Raw genomic sequence first — 19353 nt, 5'->3', positions numbered from 1 at the left:
CCTTGATGAACGAAACAGAAGAAATTAATCGGACGGAGAAGATTTCTATGTTAAAGAAGTTGGAGCCCCAGAGCTACACCTAGCTATTATGTAATCGCCACTGACCAATGGTAGTTCACAGGTGTTTTCCAGCTGTTTCAAACTCCCCAAACAAAATTTGTTTTAGTCTGAGCTGTTTCTCCTGCCCTGACTTGATGCTCAAACGGGTTGCCAGATTGAAGACATGCAACAGAAACAAGCGCAATTGATAATGGAAGGTGACAAGTACACTATAAGTTGTTGAGTTAATTTATCTTTGTTTTAATATGCCCCTGGTTCTTTTTAGGCTTTTTAGGTATAATCTGCAATCTATTCCATGGCTTCAATATGCTGTACTTTCTGCTAACTGGCAACCCGAAGTGTCAAAATATTATTGGGTAAGTTGACGGTGGGTCGGAATCATATAGACCAAAACAAAAACAGACATTCCGACAGAAAATACACATTTCAAAGTAGAATAACTGGCTGAAGCATTGTTTTTCAGGGAAACACGTAACTTAGCATGTTTCCTAATATATCTGCAAACGTATTATGGCATTTTTATGCTTTAGTACAGTCAAAAAATGACATACAGCACCAATGCCGCCCACACTTCCGGGAGTGGTGGTAAGATGAATAGTAGCTTGCTTTCCTCTCAGTCCTAAAATAAACACAACAAAAATGACAGCTGTGAGAAAACAAAAGTTAAAGCATCTGATCATAGCGATGTTTGCCGGAGCTCTCTGGCACTCCAGTCAGATCAAGTCACTTTATTTATTTAGCGCTTATATAATAGATGCCAAAATTTAACTAAAACATAGGAATGAGTTCTTAATTATTTTTTCTTCCACATGTCATGTGTGGGATTCTGTACATACAGTATGTGGGCACTGAGGAATGGTTGTATACCTGGTTGCTACAGTAATTAGCATGAGCTACTGTAGCTAGTATTTAACAAGGACAGCTCTAAATGGAAAATCACTCAATGTCAAAACAAAGAAACTTCAAACTGTGGACAGTCTCCAGTCAAAAAGCTGACAGAGCTTGTGCCAAAAGGAGCAGAAATGAAACTTAAACGTAGCTTATTATAACATTTTTTTACCGTGGTCACTGGTAAGTATGGGGGATTCCTTTGAAACATCTGATTCATCCACACAGAAGAGCACAGCTTATGTAAGAGATCTAGGTTACTCCACGGCTAACATACAGTTTTATCTTTCAGCCACAGTTGGTAATAGAAAGGCCAAGGTTCCATACTGCAGCTGTAAAATGTTATTTTATAAATCAAATTCACAAAATGCTGTGTTAATATGCAACACAACAATCTGCTATGATAAATAAGAAGTGAAGTTGTGTTTTATACACATACTATATTGTGTATTTTAGCACAGCTGGAAAGCTGTATTGACCACTCATAAATGGTATTAACTGCATTTTTTTTTTCGATGTAAAATAATTCTAGGAGATTATGTATTGTTGTGTATGTGTGAATCACATTGGCATCCATCCATCCCTCCGGGAAATACAATAATGTATTTCAGTTATTTAGTCTGAGTTTGTACTTTTTTAATGTTTGTTTAGTTTAATGTGATGTATTCAAACATGCTGTTGGTGTATATCCCATTATTTATTTTGGATTATGAGATTCTGTTACTGTCAGACTGACTACAATGTTAATGGCACCGAATTCACAGGAATTAAATCTAGAAAATAGTCTTATTTGAAAAGATAGATTGATACATATATCCCCGATTTCACAGACAAGACTTAAAGGGATAGTTCACCCAAAAATGAAAATTCTGTCATCATTTACTCACCCTCATGTCGTTCCAAACTGTTATGCTTTACAAAAAAAATCAATAATAAAAATAATATAAATATAACATTTAATCAAACAAAACATTTTTTACATTCAAATCACTACCATAAAAAAAAAAAAAAAATACTACGGAAGTCAATGGCAACCACCAACTGTTTGAGCATTGGGCTTCCCCTGGAGCAAACAAAATGAGTTTCAAGAGTTTCAACTGGCTGGACTAAATGGGTTCAGTGACGAAGAGCCACCTGTAGTGGATCTCTCAGCTGTTCCCATAGTGACAGTGAAACTGCTGATTTGAGGGGGATTCCTGAATCCCTGCAGCTGTTATCTTCCTCTGGGGATACCTGTGAGCCATGGATCAATGGGCTCTGGAGGACAAACATGCTGTGATCTTTGATACTAGAATTGTGTGAAGTCATCAGTGTTCAGTTGAAGATGAATTAGATGAAGGTCTTGCGTAGCCAGGCGTTAAACTAATGGGATAAAGTTGGGTCTATCTTTAGAATTTTTTCTTTGAACTTCCGTTTTTGTGATAGTGTTGAAGAGTAATTTGCTGGTCAGGTGAATTTATTTATTGTACAGTTATTGAAAGTTATTATGTGCATTGTAATGTTCAAGCGGATGTCATAACGACTGTCAGAAGGCCGGGAAGTTTTTAAAACGAGTGGTTCATTCATAAATTCGTAAGACTACCTTCCCGTCAGAAGACAACGAGCGCTGCGCTGAAAAAGGGCCGAGCTACATAAAGTTATATTTTTCTGCAATATAGAGATATTAGGCACTAAAATTCACCACTTTTGAGATATTTATTGCTTTTGTTTTTTTCAGTAAATTTGATGTAGCTTATAATGAACAGCAGGATGGGCATCATGTGTTTCCTCCTTTGGGATAAAAATAAAGTGGTCACGTTTTAGTGTCCCTCCTTATGTTATTTCTCAGCTTTCTTCCAGAGGTCGGTCAGGTGCTATTAATGGCTAACTAATGGTCATATGGTGCTGCACACTGATATTTGGCCCTCTCCGTACTGTTCATATTAGGGCTAAGCAAATTAATATCACTCTATTTTTCAGCCTTTTCACCATTTGCTATATATCTCTACATTTATTAAATTAATTTTCAAAATAAAATAAACATCAGATTGAAAAGAAAAGATTATTTTATCATGTTTTATCATATAATTTTGTCTTTCTACTTCAAAATTTTTTGTTTATTTCAATGTGTTGCTTGTCAATTCTTTATGTTTAATTGCACCATTTACTAGCAATTTCTAGACTAGCAATTTCAAAAACTGTTTGAAAGTAGTGTTTCGGAGTATATAGCTTCAAAGGATTATTATTTTTTCAATAAGAGGAGCCATCGTTGCCAAGTAAATGTTTAATCGCATAAACTTAAACACATTAAAAATCTAGATAAGAATAATCAAGGCATGTTTTCCCACATAGTTTTTCACTAAATTAACACAATTAAAACATTTTCATATAAAAAAGCCACTTGGAGGCTTCTGTGAATGTTTTACATGTTCGCAGCGTATAAAGTGATTAAACTAGTCTTAATCAACTCACCCGTTACATAAATCATGAGAAAACATAAAGAAACTTTTCTCAAGTCACTGTACGAGTGACTCGAGAACTGCGGTAACCATTAACCACTCATGAAAGTGTACTGCTGTTGACTACTACCATTAGATCACTGCTATATTTCCAGTACATTTTATTTGTTATGCTGTTCAGCATAAGAAATCAAAAACATACTGTACATTTTGCCCATTTATGAAACCCTCGGCAGTTTGCATTGTCCAAAAGATACTGTTCTCAGTTCAGTGACTTAATAATCACACTAAGCCATATCAAAAATACTTTAATAAAATATATTAAAAACGAAATATGTTGTAATCGACCAATCAGAATCAAGTGTTCCAAAGAGAAATAAAATAATTATTTTAATTTTTCCATTGGAATTCCACTAAAGCAAGATCCACTAATGCATTGTCCTTGAGCTGGTAACACCAAGTAGTTACCCAAAAGGCCCTGTTTTTGCCCTCTGCTGTGATTAAGATTCACCTTATTCAAATGGGATGCAGCAACAAAATAATGAGCATCCCGACAGATCTGCCCTCTGAATAAATGAAGCGAATCACACTGAAGGGGAGGCTGTCATGAGATGTCTCAAACACTCACACACACCCTACCAGTCAAGACAGTTTATTCATTTTAAATCATAAAGCAAAGAAAATGCTACTCCATAATGGCACTTTTACATTTATAATCCACCTTTTTGCTGCCTGTGAATGTGATCTTCATAAGGAGTGTTAATGATATATTTGTCATGGTGGAAGTGTAAACCCACCCTTTTGGTAATGATGCTAATGAGTCTGAACCTTAGATGCTATGACAGTACTCTGCAACAATCTCTCGGTTCAAACTCACGCTTTTGTGAGAGGCCTGATTGAAGGTTATATTTAACCCAACTACAGAATTGTTCATGTGAAGCACTCCAGATACTCTAACAATCAGTATATGCTGTGAGTCTAAGCCAAAGAGAGTTGACAGGCGGTCGATTTGTTGTGTATGGTTTGGCTGCAGTGGGCATTCAAAAGGCCAGCGCTGTCTTATATACACTGTCATATATGACAGTGAGGAAACCTGGCATTCGGTGAACCAGTAACATCTCTCAACAGTGTGTGACAAAGCTCCAGTTTTTTTTTTTTTTTTTTTTTTTTTTTTACCAAACTTTGGAGAATGTAATATGAAACTTACTTATTGCTTCATTGATTTCATTGTTGTTTCCAAACAAGGGTCCAAATATTCATTCCCCAAAACATTACCTAAGCTTAATTGTGTAATTTTTTGCAACACTACTGTCACCAAATTGAATTTAGTTGTTGTACTGTATGTACAGCACTTGAAGTATTTTTTAGTGGTGTGTAGTGTGTGTAGTATGAATACAGTCTGTTAAACTAAAGCCGCTTTAAGGAAACCCTCCAATGTTAGAAAAAAAAAGTATAAGGGCTGGTTCACACAGAATGCATTTTTGCTTTAAAAAAATGGATGTGGGCAGTGGAATGTGGGAAAAAATGCAAGGTCTAAAGGTTTTTTAAAGGTTGAACTTTTAACTTGAGTGCTGTGTTTTTTTGAACTTGTGTCATGTGTGAGATGGTCAAACACGTACTTCTAGTGCATGTTTAAATAGAAAAACAATGCAAATGGAAAAAAATGTGTTCATGCGTAAATGGCCACTAACACTGTAGTATGCAGGGAAAGAGAGCAGATGCTGTTTTTTTTTTTTTGGATGGATTTCAATGGAGGAGAGTCTTCAATACGCTGAGTAAACTGCTTTTGTGGGAAACAAGCTTATTATTTAATGAATTGACACTCTATTGGCTAATGTTCAACATGTTTCCCATTAAAAATTTGTTTTAAATTTGACCCATTTTTAGAGTTTACACACACACACACACACACACACACACACACACACACACACACACAAAAAGTTTTATAAGTGAAACTCATGAACACTTTTGAATTAGATAGGATTCAGTTTATGGCACTTCTCTTTTATTTGTAGAATATCGCAAACAATGATTCGCTGTCGCACAACAAGGCTGTGATGTGATTGGTTATCAAGATGATTTGGCGATTTGGTAGAACTTCGCAGGTTGATATCTTGCAATATTAAGATACTACATCCAACATTTTGGAATATCTTTCTACCTATGACATCCGTCAACCCGCTGCTTCCTGCCATTTACGAATATGACAAGTCTTTTCTCCCATGTCCTCATGGGATACTAAAGTGTCCATTGAATGCCAACTTCAGAATCTCTTCGAAAGTAGTACGTCAATTGGGTATTTATATGAATACTGCATAATTGGAAATACTACCCCTTTGACTTCATATAAATATATTCATTTATATCTTATTTCACATTGTATAGTAGAGGAGTAGGGATATTGAGGCATGGAGAGTGATTGTTTTCATACAGGTTTCCCAAACACTCCCCTGTCTGCCACCGGTCAGCAAACAAATAGCCCCGACCAAACTCAAAACAACTGGCTGAACCAAGCTCATTTGATTTTTTCAGTTTTAAATAATTTTTTTTGCCATAATTGACACCAGATGGTAGTCTATCCTGCAGAATTAGCTATTTTTATTTTTTCAAATTGAACACATTCATTTTTTTTTCAATGAAAATCCCTAAACTGGATTTTTTTAGTAGATTTCTGTTAACAATGACAATTCTGGCATGCAAGTTGTAAATGTCTTACAATGTGGTCAGATTTTTTTGTGTCATCAGAAAAGCTGAGGTCTTCAGAAAAGCGTGGTCAGCTGATTCAGGATCCTTGGATCTGCCACTGTCAATCAAAATGTGTTCCAGTTTTCTGATTTCAGGTTTCTTTGAGATAAATGAGACCTTGCCATATGTTTTGTGTTTCTCACTCTTATGCATCTCTTGGTTGAAGTATTTAGCCTTGTGCAATGGTCAAAGACTCATGTAAATGTTCATACCCACCAAAGTCCAAATGCCCTCACTGCAGTAGAATATCTGTTTTACAACTTTGGCGTAAAATATGCATATGCTTCTGAGATTGATGGCATCGTTGAATTTGAATGGCCTTATTTAATCTTTTAAACCTCTCACCTTTAATTTCAATGGACACCCTGTCTATGAATGTTATGCCACATATGTCATAGATATGTCATATTTTGTCATTGCCTTCTTAGAATCAAAGTGTCTTTGCTTTGTTTTTAAAGAGGATACCAAGCGCTTTGTTCACACTGCATCCAATTCCAATTTGTTTTCAAATCTGATCGTCAGGACTGATTGTCTGCGCTGTTATTTTGGAAGTGATGAATCAAATCCATTTGTTCAGACAGTATAGTCAATATCCAGTAGGCTATATCTAAATTGGTTGCCATAGTAATGGCAAAAGGCAAGAACAATACCAAGAGACTGATGTACGGTAGCTGTCAGTTTCGAAAAGGAGAAAGGAAAACCGTTCATGACGTTGTGTTGTGGAATTGAACGCATGATGCACATCAGATGAAATAAGCATTACAGGCATTATTGTAATTTACACATCCATGCATATATTGTGTTCAAAAATGTTCATTCATTCACTAGACTCACTATTCACTACATATTGAATGCTGTGTAGTGTATGCTGTTGTCACACTAGTCTTTAAAAAAACATGATATTTAATTATTTGATCATAAATAACAAGTAATAATGAATTCAAAATGTGAAAATATACCATCCACTCCACTTTCTTGCAACACTGTCTCATCAAATAAATGTATGTGTCAGAGTTCATGAAACTTAATATTATATGTAGTGGAATGCAAAACTTCTCTACAAGTGTTTGCCCTTCTGGTCTCCCACATTTGCATGAATCGAAGTCTAGAAAAAGCAACGGGCACATGATTTAGCACCACTGACCTGACATTTCATTTCCAAACTGCCACAATAAGTACAACAATCAATTTAATAAAACATTACTAGATTCATGTTCATCTGTTATGTATAAAACTAAGCACGCATTTAGCACCAGACATTTCCCATTGAAAGTGTCACAAAACATGCAAACAAGGAATAATGTAATCAAAATGTCCTTTTGCAGAAATGAATTTCATGTGAATTTTAGCTGCTGCTACAAACAATTATACGAACAAATCAGATTCACTTTACTTCCCAGCACTACCCAACTATTTTGTGAAGCAAAATACTAGCAAAATGTTTGCTTGAGGCCAGACTTGATTGTTTTAAATTTGACAGTATAATTGTAGATAGTACAGTAGTTCAATGTTAAGCTAACAGTTAGACATACCGTGGAATTAATAAAAGGATAGAACAATAAATAGCAAATGAATTTGCACACAGATAGGCCTACTATTTAAAAAACACAAGCTGTGTCCGAAACCGCTCTCTATCCACTATATAGTGCACTATATCGGGTGTCAGTCATTTTGTATTGATGAACGACTACATTTCCCACATTCGTCCATTACTTTTTACCCACAATTCATTCTGCTGAAGCACTATTTCCAACAATCCAATACGGAGAACCAACGAACTGGAAGGGAGAGCGGGAGCAAGCGAATTTGAATAAGAGATGCCGTTTACATCTTTATTATTTCTGCTTTAACGTTTATTTCATACAATTATTTATATTAAAATATGTTATGTAGGCAATAACTTTAATATTTAATATTTTATTTTTTTAAGTTTAATATTTTACTAATTTACTGAGGTAGCATCGTTATTAACTTACAAAAATGATGATAATTTGGTGGATAATTAAAAAATGTAAAATGCCTGAGGGCGCTCTACGGCCATTATCTTATCTGAGCTCAAACCACTGCTCGGGAGAGTGTCAAGATACTAAAAATAATAAATACATTAAATTATGAACATGTTAATGCCTGTTCATTTTTTCTCTCAGTATTTTAATAGTATTTACATGTACATGTAATATAAAAAAACATATGACAATGTTTTTACAACCGCTCCAAGTCTCACGCGCAGTGTATACGTCACCGTCCAAATCCGCTCACTTATTTGTTCACTCCTTCCTGATATAGTCCACTCAACTGCCATACACTATATAGGGATTAGTGAATGAGTGAGCGATTTCGGACACAGCTACAGACTCTTGAAAACCATGCCACTACCTACATTTTTGCAAAACTCCTCTCCTTTACAAACTGTTCAATCCACTTTCCAGCCGAACTGAAATGAACACTTTAGTCAGTAAAACACCAATAACTTTTATAAAATTTCACACAAATTATAATTACAGGGCAAATTCTGCTTGCACCAACACTTTTCTGTCTGTACATGCTCCCTTTGGGCTCTATTTTCAGGAAGCATGGTGTCTCGTTTCCCAGATTTATGTGCCACTTAAACGCTCTGATAGTAACACCTTTGACACTTTGTTGGTTTGTATGAAGGATATCAAAATCTGGATGTCATCAAATTTTCTCAACCTCAATGAAAAGAAAACCAAAATGATCCTTTATGGTCCCCCTAGTGGCATTCCCTTAAAATAATCACATTGTTACATCCCAAGCCAAAACCCTTGTTAAAAACTTGGGTATTTTGCTTTACAGCGAGCTGAAACTTGATAGTCAAGTAAATTCTGTGGTTAAATCTTGTTTCTTTCATTCTGTCTTCTCTCTAAAATCAAGCCTTTCCTCACTTTTCACGACTTTGAGAGAGTAATTCATGTGTTTATATCATCACATTTAGATTACTGTAACTCCCTGTATTGTGGAATGAATACCACTACCTTGGCCTGTCTCCAGTTGGTCCAAAGTGCATCAGCAAGACTCTTAATGGGCCTATGTAAATTTACCCATATCACTCCTGTCTTAACTTCTCTGCATTGGCTGCCTGTGTGTTTTAGAGTGGAGTTTAAAATCCTTGTTTTTGTCTTTAAGTCTTTAAACAACTTAGCTCCATCATATTTATCTGAACTGCTTTGCTTACATAACCCTTCTCGAGCTCATAGATCTAGTAGTCTTAGATTGCTCACTGTTCCTAGAGTTAAATTAAAGAAAAGGGGTGAATGTGCCTTCGCTGTTGTAGGCCCTAAACTCTGGAATAGCCTACCAGTTCATGTTAGATGTGCTCCTACTTTACAGGTTTTTAAATCTCTACTCAAAATACATTATTTCTCCATCGCTTACAATGTCCCTTGATGTTCCATCTCTGTACTTGATTTCTGATGACAATTCTGGTTTTATTTCTTATATTTTGTTATATATTTTGAATGTTGATATAATTTTGGTTTTTAGTTGTGATTTTATTTGCTTTTTTTGATGTTCTGTTTACTATTTATTTTATTTGATGCTTTAAAGCACATTGGTCAGCTGCTGCTGTTATAAATGGTGCTATATAAATAAATTTAACTTGAAACCTGAAACAAATAGTTGATTAATAAAAAACTATTTTTGTACAATTTCTTGCACAATACTATGTAGCAACACAGGCTCATTGGAAATATGTGCTTGTGGAGACATTACTGCAACACAGATATTACGTACGTTACTGTACCTTTTACGCAGATTCAAAGTGAAATGTCCAGTAAGTGGTGCTAAAACGCGTGCAGGCCACATTTTTATTATGTTGGTTCAGGCATGTATTGCAGCGTTTTTATTATGTTGCGGTGGTTCAGGATTCGAATGTTCGGAGCATGTCTGAAGGTTAAAGGGTTAGTTCAACCCAAAATGAAAATCTTCGGAACACAAAGTAAGGTATTTTTGATTAAATCAGATCGCTATCTGACCCTCCACAGACAACAACGCAACTGAAATGTTCCCAGGTCCAGAAACGTAGTAAATACGTTGGTAAAACAGTCCATGTGACATCAGTGGCTTAACTTTTAGTTTTGCGATGCTACGAGAATACTTTTTTTTTGCGCAAATAAAACAAAAATAAAATAATTTACTCAACCATTCTTCTCCCCCGAGTTACGACTTCCGCCATTTTAGAGAGTATTACAATGCATACGCACGCTTTCCCCTAAGTGTAAACATTGCCAATTTCACAGATTATGTTCATGCGCGCGCTTTTCCCCTGGACATAAACAATGCTGATTACATCCAATATGTTCTTGGGTACTCTCTAAAATTGTGGAAGACGTAACTCGGGGGAGAAGAATGGTTGAGTAAATTGATTTTCGTTTTCTTTGTGCAAAAAAAAAAAAAAAAAGTATTCTCATAGCTTTGCAAAACTGAAGTTGAGCCACTGATGTCACATGGTCTGTTTTACCAATGTATTTACTACGTTTCTGGACCTGGGAACATTTCAGTTGAGTTGCTGTCTATGGAGGGTCAGATAACTCTCAGATTTCATTAAAAATTTGTGTTCCGAATATGAAAGAAGGTCTTATGGGTTTGGAACGACATGAGGGTGAGTAATTAATTACAGAATTTTCATTTTGGGGTGAACTAACCATTTAAAGTTCTATTGTGTTGGAAAATAACATACTCGCTACACCAAACCCAATCCCTAAACATACCTGATAGTGTTAACGAATGCAAAAGTGATATAAAATCTATCTACCTGCTGTAAAAATAGATCCTTCAATAAGGTTGTCAAGACATTCTATTCTTTTTTTTTCTCCAGCAGACATTGTAATTGTTGTAACCTAGTGATTAGCATCTCTCCTGTGTGCTAATGTGTTTCCCAAAGGGAAATTATGGGCTTCCTAATGTGGCCATCTCAGGTTCCCTCTGTGGTGACAATGATGCAGAAATGAAAAAACTGAAACAGTGACATCATCACCATCATCATAAGCGAAAGAGGATTCCTTTTATAACAGGACTGAATTTTTCCCCCTCGACTGGATATGAGGCATGGTTTCGACATTTACAGTGAGAGCAGAATAGGATGACAAAGGATACAGATGAAATAAGAGGAAAACAGATTAGTATTCCTGAGTGAGCAGGGGCCAGTGGCAATCAAGAATCCTGAATCCGGTATCTGGCTCCACGTTTTGCTATGAGCCAGTGGAGTCCGTGGAAGATGCCGAGATCGCTGCAGAGGAGCTCTAAACGCACAGCTTAACACCAGCGCTGGGGAGATCGGCTCCTCTCCTCTCCACTCCTCTGCTTTTGGGGAGGCGACGGGAAAGAGAGACAGCAGGGAGGCAGAGAGAGAGGGGGGTACAACGTAAAAACGGGAAAAGACAGGGAGCATTTTTATTTTATTTTTTTGGTTTTGTTTGGTTTTTGTTGTTTCAGGCTGCTTGGACTATCAGCCTGTGTGTGTGTGTGTGATTTTTCCTGGCTCTCTCTCTCTCTCTCTCTTTCTCATAACTGTCTTCTGGTTTTCTGGGATGGTTTGAAGAAGACTTGTATGTGATGCTTCCTGCACAGAGGTAAGTCCAATCAAAACAAGTCTGTATCTCTAACGAACCAGTTGCTCTGAGAAATGAATGAAGATGTGCTGAGGAGTTGGTGGTGTGCATGGGATGTCGTTGTGGAAGGTGTCAGGCTTAATCCAGAATGTAATTTTTCAGTTTGACGTGTAAACAGCCATAGGTCTATATCTTGTGTGTGCATTTCTACGCTTGCAGGATTTAGGTGACATGCTGTTACCCTGTGATCTTCTTATTCACTGAAGACATTAACATCTGCTCAAGTGTGGCGGGCACAGGTTGTATCTCTATTTTTGAACTGGAGAGGACAGGAACGTTGCCTAGCAATATTGCAACCTTCTCCATGTGGAGAGATGTGATTTTATGCTCTGCTGCCTGACGGTAGGGCATCATTCACGCGAGGACATGCCAGCAGCACATTGAGTTCCTGTGTGTTTACGTGTGGTGCGGTAGGAGGCAGACTTGAGGTTGTCTACGGTACTCAATCCAGGCTTGCCGGTACACAAATCTCTCCACTCTACCCTCCCCCGGATTCCCCTTAACAAGATTCAAGGTTCTCCACTCTAAACAAAAACTCTTTCATCACAATCATAATCACAATCAAAAAATAAGCAAAACTCCCGCAGCTCACTCAAAACTCTCCACACTGCAGGGGCCGAGCATCTGAAAGCCATCAGCACCTCTCACACACTTTTGTGTGTGTGTGTGTGTGTTAGACTGTGTGATAGTGTGAATGAGATTATGTATCCAAGTAATCAAGACATGAGTAAATATTGCCGCTCTACCTCTGTCATTGCATAACTCACACTAGAAGCTTTTGTAGATCGAAGACTCTCAGTGTGTTGCACTAGACCTGTGTGTTTCTAACAGATAGTGCTCAGAATCTCAAGCACACACTCAATCACGACTCAGACCAGCCTCACACACTCAGACCAAAACTCACACACTGAAACTTTAAAAACTGCATGTACCATATAATGTTTTATTGGACATGCACCATGGTTACTTATTTTTTGAACATGTACCATGGTTGAGTCAGGTGTTTTATTTTTTTTTGGCATTCACCATAGTAGTTTTTGGACATGTACTGTACCATGGTAATACAATGGTTTTGGGACACATACCGTTGCAGTGTTGGGTCTCACTAACTATAATTAGCAACTACCACTTAAAGGTATAGTACCCCAAAAATTAAAATTATTTTATTAATGACTCACCCTCATGTTGTTCAGAACCTGTGGGGTCTAAATAGCACTAGATCAGGGGTAGAGTCCTGCATTTTAGCCCAGGCCCGACGGGCCCTGACTTTTTTACGCCCCTCAGGCCAATTTTCCCGTCATAGTTCAGAGGCGGGCCAGGCCTCGGGCCTGTTTTAGGCTTCTCCTTATTTTTATATTTTAGACACCCATCAAGTCATGATGAAAAAAAAAATTGCCGCGCTGACAACACGAGACCGTGCTACCGACGGATTTGATGCGTGTCATCAGCACAGCTGAACTGTTCTGCGTTCAAATACACGCAATAGGCTTAAGCTTGCCGCAAAGCACCAGCAAAAGTAATTACCATAAATGTGACGGGGGAAACAGTAAGGAGATGATCCTGATTCGCCATCTCCTCAGACGCACCTTTAGAGAGAAGTGCATCTTTACGGATTATGATCAAGTTTTTGTTTTCGATTTGTTTTTATTTCATTAAGTAGTCATTTAAAGCTTTCTATAGATATTTTTATCGTGTCTGTGAGTCATCTATTCACAGAGTTTCGGTTCATTTTTGTACTCCTGTTAAAGATGAAACGGCAGAAAGCGCATCATGTTTGCTTTCTGCAGTGTGCAAACACACGTGAGCAAATTGAATTTGCTACTAACAATACTAAAGAAAGGCTATTATCCTTATTGTTGTAGTATCAATTTAGTACCAAAGTAACTTTTAACGTTCCCACTTTTCAGTAACGATTACTTTTTCCAATGAATAATGTAACAAAACTATTACATTTACAACCTACGTCACTGTTTGATTATCACATAATGTGTGTTATTTGCATGCAAGTTGGTTTGTGTTAATATGGTTTAAAAATGATTCATACACACACATATATACATATGTATATGTATGTATATATGTATATATATATAATTACACACACACTTATATATACACACACACATATATACTGTACACATATATCACTTTACTCAAATTATTTACATTAAATAATTAAGAAGATATTTATTCTAAATTTCTATTTATTATTCCTATAACATTTTTAAATATTTAATAAATCCTATATTATTAATGAAACTTTATTAGCTACTTTTGGTTAGTAGATTGTGATATAACTTTTTTATTTTTTATTTTTTTAAATGGTAACTCAGCTATAGTTTAAGTGTTTTAAAATACGAGCATGTTACTTAAACAGCAGAGCAATGTAAGTCACTTTGGATGACAGTGCACATTCATAATGTAAAAGTAATGAGTACTTTTTTTAAATACAGGTAATTCCATAGTATTCTTTGACAGATACTGGTGTACTTTGCAAATGCCATCGGATATTAATAAGGTGATCATACAATATCATGTAAAATATTGCAATGTCATGATATTTCATTCTGATTCCTTCAATATAACATGGTAACTCCTCTGTACTCTTTCACTGTACAAGAGGCTGCTTGATTTTCCTTACTAGGAAACTTCATAACAGCATCCAAACCATATATATGACACGGCTTTGCTTGAGAACACAGGTTGTACATCAGTGCTAGCCAATCATATCATGGTTATTAGTATTCAGTGCACACAAGAGGGGGTTTCCTGGTTGCTGTATACATTAGTGCTGTGGTGCAGTGCAGTGTTTCCCACCATTTCAGCTGTTGGGTGTCAAAGCAGTGTTTGGCTTTGAGTTCTGATCGGACGTATCAGTCATACACACGCTGGACTGTGCGCTGTAACAGAAACTAAGTCTGATTTCATCCATTATGTCTTCTAAAGTGATGCTTTGCAGGTGTTTCTGGGTTTCTCTGCTTTATTTCTGTCTCCGCTGTTCTGGCTCTGTATTTTGCATCTCTTTCATTCTTCCTCTCTCTTTCTCATCCTCCTCTGTCGGTCCACAGAAGAGAGTGGGACGGGCCACTCTCCCGCTTGTTTCCATGGAGACCATGCGTGCGTGCGTGCGAGGGTGTGTATGCGTGTATATGTGTGTTGTGCGCATGTGTTTCCCTTTTTGTTCACCACATTCCTCAGAATGGTGCTGGTGTTTTTAGGATTCAGGACAGATCATTGATTCTGTGAGTGTGTGTGTGTGGAGAGTTTGCAGTGTATGTGAGTGTGTATAGTCACTTCTGTGGCCTGATCGTCATTTGACGGAATTGTGATTAACAAGCCTATGCTTGTGTGCGTGTGTGTGTAGGTGGGTGGGTGGCAGCTAACAGGAGTGGGTGGCGACCAGCTCCACTCCACTCGAATCCTCTGTAATACTCTGAATCTCCACCATAATGAAGCAGATGATGCAGGCTGTTTGCTCCTCTCTGTGCATTTATATTTAGATTTACAAAAGCGTGATGACACATCGGGCCATAGATCGTGACATCTGCCCTCACCCCGGCTCTTCTTAATGACTCAGCAGATAATTACCAAGAAGGGTCAGTGTAGCTGCTTCGATTGTGTCAGATCAAGCTGAAAAGAAAGATTCTTGTAAATTTAGTGGTATTATACATCTCTCTCTGAAATACTTGATTCTGATTAGTGAATCGTGGTATTCGTAATATGGACAATTGTTTATTCTATCAAAGAAGAAAGAAATGTATCAAGTGAACGTTTAGATATTGGTATACATTTTAGCCAGTTACATTTTTCAGTGTCAGATTGCTGCTTTGGATAAAAGCATCTGCTAAATGCATAAATGTATATGTATTCAGTTCATTCCCTGGGAATCAAACCCATGACCTTAGTGTTGCTAGTGTCACGCACTACTATTTGTGACCCTGGACCACAAAACCAGTCTTATGTCTCTGGGGTATATTTGTAGCAATAGTCAAAAATACATTGTATGGGTCAAAATTATCGATTTTTTTTAATGCTAAAAATCATTAGGATATTAAGTAAAGATCAAGTTCCATGAAGATATTTTGTAAATTTCCTACTGTAAAAATATCAAAACATAATTTTTGATTAGTAATATGCATCGCTAAGAACTTCATTTGTACAACTTAAAGGTGATTTTTTTCAGTATTTAGATTTTTTTTTTATTCCAGATATTCAAATAGTTGTATCTCGAACAAATATTGTCCTAACAAACCATACATCAATGGAAAGATTATTTATTCAGCTTTCAGATGGTGTATAAAAATTGACATTAAAGACTGGTTTTGTGGTCCAGGGTCATATTTGAGCTAAAATAATAAAAACTACAAACTTCGATCTAGCTTTGTGGACTAATTCACAAATCTGATCACAAATTCAAGACATAAGAGCTCTCCATAGAGATGTGTTTGTATAATATGTGGAAAACTGTATAATTGACTATTGTTAGCCAATTTAAGGCACCCCAGTCGAACAGGGTAAAATGTGCTTTATAAGTACAAATAAATCATGTACCAATATCATGCTAGTTAGTCCTTAAAATAAAGTAATATCTTTGTTTTATCATTCCATAAATCAGAAAATTCTGCCAACAACCAGAAAATATAAATGTTCACCATATTTTTAGGAATGAAATGTTGCATAAAAGCAGGCAAATGATATGAGAACAAATCCTTATGTAAAAAACTCAGAATATAGGTAAATAAAAAAACTATAAAGTTTACCCAATTTTTGGGTCTGTGCAGAAAAAAATAAAAATAAAAATTGAGAAAATAGCCTTTAAAGATGTGTATAATAATAGAAATCTGCAAATGTAAATAGAACAAGTGCAATAAAATAAGCACTTTCTACTTGTCTGAAACAACACATTGAAGAGCCCCAAGTCTCAAAACTGAACAGTCCATAAAAAAACTATATTTTTTGCCTGTACTTATTTTAATAAATGTTTAATATTTTTATATTTCAAATGAATATTTTGGCTTAATGGATTAGTTCACTTGAAATTGAAAATTCTGTCATCTCAATTTGTTTTTTGAAGATTAACCAAACTCTTTTGGGTTTGGAACAACATGAGGGTGAATAATGAATAATGAATTTTGAGTGAACTATCCCTTTAAGACTTCTGGTTATCTTCAGGAATTTTTATTATTTATTATTTTATTATCACCACGCAACCAACATATTCATGCATCAAAAAGTACAAAAACAAACAAACAAACAAACAAACAAAAAAAACATAGTAATTCATATGAATTGAATGTAAGATAATTATTGCTTTATATATTTATATTTAAGTTAGGCTTTTAGTCACATATAAACATTGATGATTAGAGCTCATCAAATATGGTAAACACGAAAACTCAAAGCTCATTAACTACCCCTCTATGTGCCAGAGGGTGCAAATTTGAATCTTGTTCCTCTAACAACATTTTAAAATAAATAAAATAATTTGACTCTCTCAGTAGATATGTATTAGTAGAGGTATGTATTTGGTTGCATTTTATTTTTTGTTTTACTTAAAAGGAAAGTGTTTAGATGAGAGAGAGAGGTCACCAAGACTGTGTCCACCATTTAGAGAAGGATAATACTACATGTAATGAACTTTAACATTGGTTAACAACTTTAAAGGGGAGGTTTCATAATAAAACAATCTCAGAAACTGCTTTTTGTTTCAGCAGACATGAACAGAGATTACACAGTGGCAGATTTTGCTTACAGCTGAGTAAATTGCTGATGTTTAAGGGGGCTGAGATCATAGACGAGGCAGAAGCTTTCCTAAATAGTGTCTAACAAAGTCTATGACTGTCTGACATTCTCTTTAAAACAAAAGTTCAGTTGTTAGCTCACAAATATTCAACGCAGGGTCGCATGAACATAGTTCATATCTAGTAACATATTTGTAACAATGTCATTACAATATAACCAAACACAAACATGAGTTTGAAGAGATATGAAAGGCCCATGATGCGAAATGAAATACGGTTCTTGACATACACTGACCAGGCAGTGTAAGAGTCAAGACTTGAATGCATAAACTCTTTTGTTTCTTGGTTTGACTTGTTGGTTTCATATTGAAACTCTCAGCATTTATAGAATAATAACTATATAGTTCACTCAAAAATGCTAATTCTGCCTTCATTTAATACCTGTAGGACTTGCTTTTCTTCTGTGGAACACAAAATAATTCATTTAGCAGAATGTCTGCTCTTTTCCAAACAAAGACTATCAAACAAGATTTGGAAATAATGACTATCAAACAATCATATGGCTTTAGAGGATTGCTGCATGCTACTTTTTGGGGTTTCAAAGCCACTGTTCACATTAACTTTCATTGCATGGCAAGAGAAGCTCATTTTGTGTTCCACAGAAAGTCACATAGGTTTTGAATGAAATAATGGTGCACAAATGATGACAGAATTTTTTTCTTCCATCCCTTTGAATAGCTTTGAATCTTTATTGGTGGAGTAAAAACACATTAACATGTGTTAAAAAAGCACTTCTCTTCTCAGTCCTTTGTCCACCACACACAAAAGACCCCCCCACCACCTCCTCCTCTTCCAACAACCCCCCTACATGTTTTCAATAGGCTACGTGTCACGTTCACACAGGAAAACAAGATTCCACCAGGAAGTGGCCATACGAGAGGACTGTTAGCGGGACGGGGTGTGAGCAGTCAAATGTCAAGCAGGCAGTTTATATATATGTTCAAGTGGTTTAAAGCTGTGTGTGCAGTACAATGTAACATTAAAAACAGCAATAGCTGTTTGTCACACTATGCTGCTCATTGCTGGAAAAAAAAATAGCTTGTTACTATAAAAGCTAGACTCTTTAAAAATGAGTCTATCACACCTGAAAAACATAGTTAAAGTGATTAAAATGTGAACATCTGTCAATACAAACAGCATAACACAATTACAGGCATTTCAATTATATTGTTCGAACATGTTTAGTAGATTTTAAACCAAGTTTGAAGTTGCAGGATTGGGATAAAAGACATACAGTAGGACATGTTTTTGACATTTCCTCTAGGCCCAGGAGTTTCCTGCTTGATGACACTTAAGTAGATGAAATGATTTTAAATATATCTGTGTGATATATGAAAAGTTGTTTTGGAAATGGTTGTTATCAGATGAATTTACCCATAAGGCTTATAACACTGACCTCAAAAGAGCAGTTAGAGGTCTTCAGTGCCAGACACTTATTGGACTCCTGTTGCTTCTGCAAGGATATCTGTGTTCCATCATACAGTACTAATATTGTCATCTTCAGATTCTGTGAGACGGGTGTCCTTTTGCCAACATTTCTGGACTGACACATCCTGCTGTTATTGCAACATTATAGGCTCTAGGGATGAAAAACACAAAGATTTTTCACATTTATAAAATAACTACTGAAATTCATGTAGCACTGGGCATTGCTACAGGGCTTGATGTTTCGCTCAAATGTGAGCTGCAAAGACTTTCGATCTTAATGTGACAACTTCATTACCTTGCTCACATGGGTGGAATCCCAGGAGTGCTGGGTTAGTTATTGAGACACTACAATTCATTGCCTAG

At 36.3% G+C, this 19353-nt stretch overlaps 1 protein-coding gene across 5 annotated transcripts in view; it reads left to right on the top strand.

Moving 5' to 3' along the window:
* The window catches only part of LOC109050324 (disks large-associated protein 2-like), a 120068-nt gene that overhangs the window by 5502 nt on the left and 95213 nt on the right, over window positions 1-19353 (top strand). The window contains exon 1 of one of the 5 annotated variants that reach the window (XM_042777484.1): window positions 11154-11722. The exons of the other annotated variants lie outside the window; for them this stretch is intronic. The gene's annotated coding sequence lies outside the window, so the exon portion shown is untranslated. Of the gene's footprint in view, window positions 1-11153; window positions 11723-19353 lie in introns of those variants that run through there. 5 annotated transcript variants of the gene reach the window in all.

This window comes from Cyprinus carpio, chromosome A20 (assembly GCF_018340385.1).
Source record: "Cyprinus carpio isolate SPL01 chromosome A20, ASM1834038v1, whole genome shotgun sequence".
NCBI lineage: Eukaryota > Metazoa > Chordata > Actinopteri > Cypriniformes > Cyprinidae > Cyprinus > Cyprinus carpio.
This window is presented reverse-complemented; position numbering and strand designations above follow the sequence as displayed.